Source organism: Zootoca vivipara, chromosome 16 (genome assembly GCF_965207765.1).
Source record: "Zootoca vivipara chromosome 16, rZooViv2.hap1.1, whole genome shotgun sequence".
In the NCBI taxonomy this organism is placed as follows: domain Eukaryota; kingdom Metazoa; phylum Chordata; class Lepidosauria; order Squamata; family Lacertidae; genus Zootoca; species Zootoca vivipara.
Window position 1 is genome coordinate 16,523,913 of NC_142599.1, and position 6,749 is coordinate 16,530,661.

The 6,749-nt window shown below is 45.1% G+C and overlaps 1 long non-coding RNA gene across 1 annotated transcript; it reads left to right on the top strand.

Annotated features, from left to right (window-relative positions):
- Positions 1-662: 662 nt before the first annotated feature.
- Positions 663-4,902, top strand: LOC148683101 (uncharacterized). The gene is made up of 2 exons (XR_015947407.1): positions 663-969; positions 4,493-4,902. It is a non-coding gene; the product is annotated as an uncharacterized LOC148683101 (long non-coding RNA).
- The last annotated feature ends 1,847 nt before the right edge of the window (positions 4,903-6,749 follow it).

Here is a 6,749-nt window from a genome sequence, read left to right on the forward strand (position 1 = left end):
AACCAAATTACCAAATGAGATAAGTAAAAAAAAAGTCCAGTAGCACCTTAGAGACCAACTAAGTTTGTATCTGAAGAAGTGTGCATACACACAAAAACTTATACCCAGAACAAACCTAGCTGATCTCTTAAGGTGTTACTGGACAATTTTATTTATTTATTTCGACTGTGTCAGGCCAACACGGCTACCTACCTGAATCTCAAATGAGATATGGTTATTTACTGTGCCCCATGTTTTGTTAGCCCCCAAATGGAAAACGAGCGAGGTCCCAACCAAAGAAGAATGGCAACTTAAGTTGACAGAATATGCACAACTTGCAGGCTTAACATATAGAAAAAGAGAACAAGAACATACGTTTAAAGAAGATTGGAAAATGTTTATTTACTATATGGAAATTAATTGTACACAGCTGAAAACGCTGGCAGCATTAAGATAAATTCAACAGTGTAAATGAGTTTTGAAGGATGCAATAATGGAAAGCTGATTGGTATTGTTTTTGTAAAATATACAGGTGTTTAAGATATGTAAAATGAACCATGGAAAGAGAAGAAAGGGAAGTCACTGATACTTGAAGGATGTAAAATGAGTATTTGAAATTGTAAAACAGAAAATTTAATAAAATTTATTTTTAAAAAGAAAACCAAATTACCCCAAAAGCTTGCTGGAGGTGCTATTGAGGTCACTGAATATATTAATTTAATTATCCTGGGAACTGTAGTTTGATAAAGCTGCTGAGAATTGCAGCTCTGTGAGACTACAGTTCCCAGGATTCTTGGGGAGAGGAAGTCATGTGCTTTAGGTGTGGAGCTGCTGTGTAAACCTAGTTTCCTGGATATTTACTGCTGGTGTGACCCCTGACCAAAGAACACGGAGAAGAGCTCCTCCTAGCATATAGCAGTAATATATCCTGGGTTTTGAGAGCCCAGAAAGGTTACAGCGGATCCTCAAGAAAGACCTGGAGCATGGCTTGTGAGTAGAAGAGGAAAAACCGGCTTGTGGAAAATAAAATATACATTGGGCTCTGGAAACCATTTCAGCAGCGGAGGCTTGTCTGTTAGACTGAATGTAGTTAGTGACGCTTACTTTCTAGCCATGCTTACCTAGGTATATAAACCCCATTGGATTAGGCAGGAAGACCACTTATTTCTGAGTATAAATGATTATAGTTAGGCTATTAAAATCACCTGTAGGATGGGCATAGGTAGGAGGGATCCCCATCTGTGCACATCTCTTATTTTCTCCTCTCTTGGGGCTGGCAGTTCCCACTCGACAACAGCAGTATGATGGCCACCAATTTGGTTAATTTTTAAAGGGGGTTAGACAAATTCCTGTAAGGGAGGGTAAAACAGAAGGCAGAAGACTCCACGTTTGATCCCCAGTGGCACCTCCAGGTAGGATGGGGAGAGACTATTCTCATCTGAAACTCTGAAGAGCCACTGCCAGACAGTACTGAGCTAGGTGATCCATTGGTCTGACTCAGGAAAAAGCAGTTTCTTGCATGTCCACATACAAACAGGTGCATCCCAGTTTGGCCAGGCTTTCCTTTAAATGATCAGGCCTCCCACCCTGTTGTCCAGCGGCCAAAGCTCACTGCTGGGCCTGGTACTGTATTCTTCAAATTAAAAAATGGTGTAGGTCTGATCCTCTGGTCTGATCCAGCAGAGATCTTGTGCTCAAAAGTGGGTAGAGCCACAGAGGTGGCTTTTACAAGGATCTCACATTCCATCCACACAAAAGCCAGGGTTTTCTTCCACTTCACCAGGCAAGCAGGAGCGATAACGTCACTCGAGGAAGGCGTAGAGCAGGGTCAATGAGGGGTTTGGCTGGGGAGAGTGCAGCGGGCAAGACAGAGAGGCGTGGAGGGCCACATTCCATGCTCAATGGCTTCCCTCCGCTGGCCTAACATAACAAACAAGGCATTACTAACATTTTAGGCAAACAGCTCTGGAGAAACCCCCATCAAGTCCTGAAAGGTGGATAAATCATTGGTAGTACTTGACAGTTCCACGGGGCGGCAGGCTGAGCTTTCTACTGGTGGCTGACCTTGGAGATGGGATGTCCAGGCGACTGTTTCACATCTCAAAATATGCATTTTCTAGTAGATCCGCTCTAATCATGTAATTTACAGGGTCATTGTGTGGATAAAATGGGATAGACGCCATGAATACCACCCTGATCTCCTTGGAGACATGCCAATGTCATAAAAGGAATAAATAAAACCCCTTCCCTGCAAATCCACCACAAATTAGGCCCTGGGACCCCAAAGGACTTCAGATGCATTTTATTAATTAAGATGTTTTGCAAACAAACTATACCTTTTAAAGCACATTGCTTTCCAGCCAAGAATTCTGGGAACTGTAGTTCCTTAAGGCTTGCTGGGAATTGAGAAGCAGTGGAGGCTGGTCTCGTGAGGCACTGCCCCCACCAACCTCAGCCTTTTACTTGTCTGCCTTCTTACTGATGAAGCAGGTGCCACTAGCGACCAGCTTCCTCCTCCTTAGTCTCTGTGTTGCCCTTGCAGAACTCAGCAGTGATGGAGAGGAAACCAGAACTGAGTTGGCTCTGGTGCCACCTACTGTTGGGCTCCCAGTTGGCACGAGCTACCAGCGGTGAGAGATAAACTTACAGCATGCAGAATCTTTGAGGGAAAGAAGGTGGCTCTGAATGCATTTCATAGCCTGTGGAAACAGAGAATGGTAGAGTTAGAAGGGACCCCTAGGGTCATCTAGTCCAACCCCCTGCAATGCAGGAATCACAGCTAAAGATTCCCTGATAGATGGTCATCCTTCCTCTGTTTAAAAACCTCCAATGAAGGAGATTCCACCACCTTCCAAGGTGGTCCATTCTGCTGTCCAACAGCTCTTAGAAAGTTCTTCCTAGCGTTTAGTTGGAATCTCCTTTCTTGTCACTTGAATCCACTGGTTCAGGTCCTGTTCTCTGGAACAGCAGCGAAAACAAGCTTGCTCCATCTTCCATGTGGCATTCCTTCAACTATTTGAAGGTGGCCCCTCCAGAAGAGGATATATATATATATACACACACACACACACACACACACACACACACACACACACACACACAGTGGTCCCCCGACTTACGAAGTACTCGACTTACGAAATTTCGAGTTACGAATGAAAAAAAATGGCCGCACGCTTACGTTTCCCCCCGACATCCGAACGGAAAACCGTTGCGGTTTAGATGGGCTTTTCTTGACTTACGAATTTTAGATGCGGTTTACTCGACTTACAAATTTTTCCATTTCCAATGCATTCCTATGGGGAACCGCTTTTTTCGACTTGCAAATTTTTCAACCTACGAATGTGCATTCGGAATGGATTAAATTCGTAAGTCGAGGGACCACTGTATATATATATATATAGTCTGTATACACACTATACCTTTAAATTATTAACATTCATTCCTTTTCTATACCACTTTATATTTTTAAGGGAGGGGGGATCTCAAAGCAGTTTACGTTAAAACATCAACTAAAACAACCCCGAATAAAACATTATTGAAGAAAGTTAAATATAAATCATACATTCAAAGCCACAGGAAACTAAAACATCATCTTAAAGTTTTCAGCATATAACATTACAAAGGAGGTCAGCTACAGAATGCACATTTTAACGCAGCAAAGTTAACCCACATATGGGAAACATTACTAAACAAAGTTAAATATAAAATGCACATTTAAAGCAGCATAATTATCAAGCGAATAACATATCATAAGCATAGAACAGGGGTTCCCAAACTAAGGCCCGGGGGCTGGATGCGGCCCAATCACCTTCTAAATCTGGCCCGCGTACTGTCCAGGAATCAGCTTGTTTTTACATGAGTAGAATGTGTTCTTTTATTTAAAATGCATCTCTGGGTTATTTGTGGGGCATATGAATTCATTCATATATTTTTTCAAAATATAGTCCGGCCCCCCACAACGTCCGAGGGACAGTGGACCTGCCCCCTGCTGAAAAGTTTTGCTGACCCCTGGCATAGAACATACAGGTACATGCTTCTGTTGGGAGGGCTGTGTCTGTAGAAGCTCAGGCTCAATGACTTGAGTCTGTGCTAAGAGACAAGGTGGTCTCTGGCCTCTTCAGCAGCCTCAGCTTTCGTAGCTGGAGTCAGTCAGGGCCCTGCCCTCCCAGCGCAGTTGGGGAAAGGCCTGCAAGGCAGGGAGCAGGTCCTCCGGAACTCACAGCCAAGAGGGTATATACCCAATTCCACCCACTGCATGCCCTGATAGGCATCAGGTTGGCTACTGTGAGAACAGGATGCTGGACTAGATGGGTCTGTGGCCTGATCCAGCTGAAGGGCTCTTCTTGTGGTCTTGCGTTCCTCTGTTTCTGAACTTGCTTGCGAATCTGAACACAGCTCCCACTTGGAATGAGGCCCTTTATGGTTTCTGAAAAGTCCTATCTTATATAAGAAGATGCCTATGAAACATGTATTATGAATGCATTGAGAAGTGCCTGTTTTTCATGTTTTAAAGCACAATTCAAAGTGTTGGTGCTGACCTTTAAATCCCTAAACGGCCTTGGTGTCCTGTATACCTGAAGGACCGTCTCCACCCCCATCGTTCAGCCCGGACACTGAGATCCAGCACCGAGGTCCTTCTGGTGGTTCCCTCGCTGCGAGAAGTGAGGTTACAGGGAACCAGGCAGAGGGCCTTCTCGGTAGTGGTGCCCGCCCTGTGGAACGCCCTCCCAGCAGATGTCAAGGCAATAAGCAACTACAGTATTTTACTTTTAAAAGACAACTGAAGGCGGCCCTGTTTAGGGAAGTTTTTAATGTTTGATGCTGTATTGTTTTTAATATTTGGTTGGAAGCCGCCCAGAGTGGCTGGGGAAACCCAGCCAGATGGGTGGGGTATAAATAATAAATTATTCTTTTATTATTAAAGGGTGCGTTTTAATTGCGTAGAATGTGGATTTTATCTGTGCGCAGTTCTTTTCCCCCTTCTTTTTAAGTATCTGCCCAGAAGGTGAGACGGAAGGGACCTATGCCTTGGTGCCCATGAGAAATGGGACAAATTCTGGGCCATTCCGTCCACCCTTGGATGCTGCAAACTCTTGCATCACTTCCAACACTGAAACCCCCCCTGCTTGCCTCCTGTCCACAGACGTTCACTGGCCAGCAGCGGAGACAATGATAGGACAAAAGAGAAGATTTGCCCCATTCTTTTCTCGCCTGTCTCCAGCCTCCTCCATCCCTTCAGATATTGCCCTGCCCCTCCCCTTCTTTTTTTCAGGGACCCCCATCCATCTACACTGCAAGGCGGAGGGCAGGGGGTTGGGGAGGAATGCCATTGTCCTGTCTTCTAGGAGTGATCTGGAAGCACTATGCAAATCTTCAGTTGAAGACCCTGGGAACTGGGCCTCTGGGGGATGGGTTTAGCTATGGGGGCTGGGGGAGGGGGAGATGTTTGGTGATCTCTTAGCAGCCCAATGTGGTATCAGTTCAGTAGGCAGGGAATTCCTTCTCCTTCCTCTTGTTTCCTTGGAAGGAAGGACAGCATTATACCATATGTTGTGTGTGCATCTTCCGACATGTATAGCTGCCATGTCTTCTGAGCATCTGGGATGTTCATTCAGTTGGTCTGATGAGAGTAACTACCCAGGTGCCTTTTCTCTCCCTTTATAGATCACATTATCCTGAATTTTGTGGTGTAAAAGCAGCAGCTTGCGCACCTTCCCCTTCCAGGGAGCCCTTTCTGAACTGCCTTGCTGGCCATGTTGCCCCTTTGGGTCGCAAAGAATCTTGGGAGATCATACATATCCACGCAGAGCAGGGTCTGTTACAGTCTTTCCCAACGTGGCACCCTCCAAATGTTGTTGGACTACAACTCCCATCAGCCCCAACATCATCCAGATGTGCTGGCGGGGGTTGATGGGACTTGCAGTCCAACAACATCTGGTCTTTTAGGCCGCACTGCTGCTCCTGCTGCTCCATGGGGATTAAGAAACCAATATTATCCTCAGGCTGTGTCTTGCAGGTTAAGTGGTTTGCAAGCTGTCTTAACAGGTAAGCTGGCCTGCAGTTACTGAGGTCATTCCAATGCTTTCTAGAGTACCTGCAGTTTGATAGTCAGGTGCATAACTCAAGATGAAGCGGTGGCATAGCGTGGGTTGTCAGGGCCCGTGGCAAGGCAAGTGCAAAATGCACCTGGCTGATTTTGAACAATGCACAGAAGGCAGTGATGATCACCAACCTCAATGACTTTGTTATAAGAATGTTAACGTCTCAAATATAGAATAAATATTCCATAAATGCACACATATCTAAATATATGAACCATGAAGCCATTTTGACTCTCCCAATGACCTCAAATATTCATCTGCAGTAAGGGAGACAAATGGAGAAAGCCTTCCCATTGCCTTTTTGCTTGCAAATCCTGTCTTAAGGGCATATCTGTGTATGAATAGGGTGAACCTGTGACCTGGATTCAGGAACTAAAGTATTAACCATCACAAAAGAATGCCCAGACTGCCAGGTAATGCAATCAGTGACCATTATTACGGTAGGTATCCTGGCAGACACCTCCTCTGTGGTAGACAGCCTCCTTCTGTGATGTATGTATGCTGTTTTAGGGGGGTGGTCTTGGGCAACAGGGTGGGCAATTTCAAAAGTCTATATAAGGGCTTGCGCACCATTGTTCAATGTTCTCCTCCTTCCTGCGTGTGGTGAGTGGGGACCCTGTTGCAACAGTTCCTTTAATAAAGATCAGGCTTACTAGTTGCTTTGCTTCT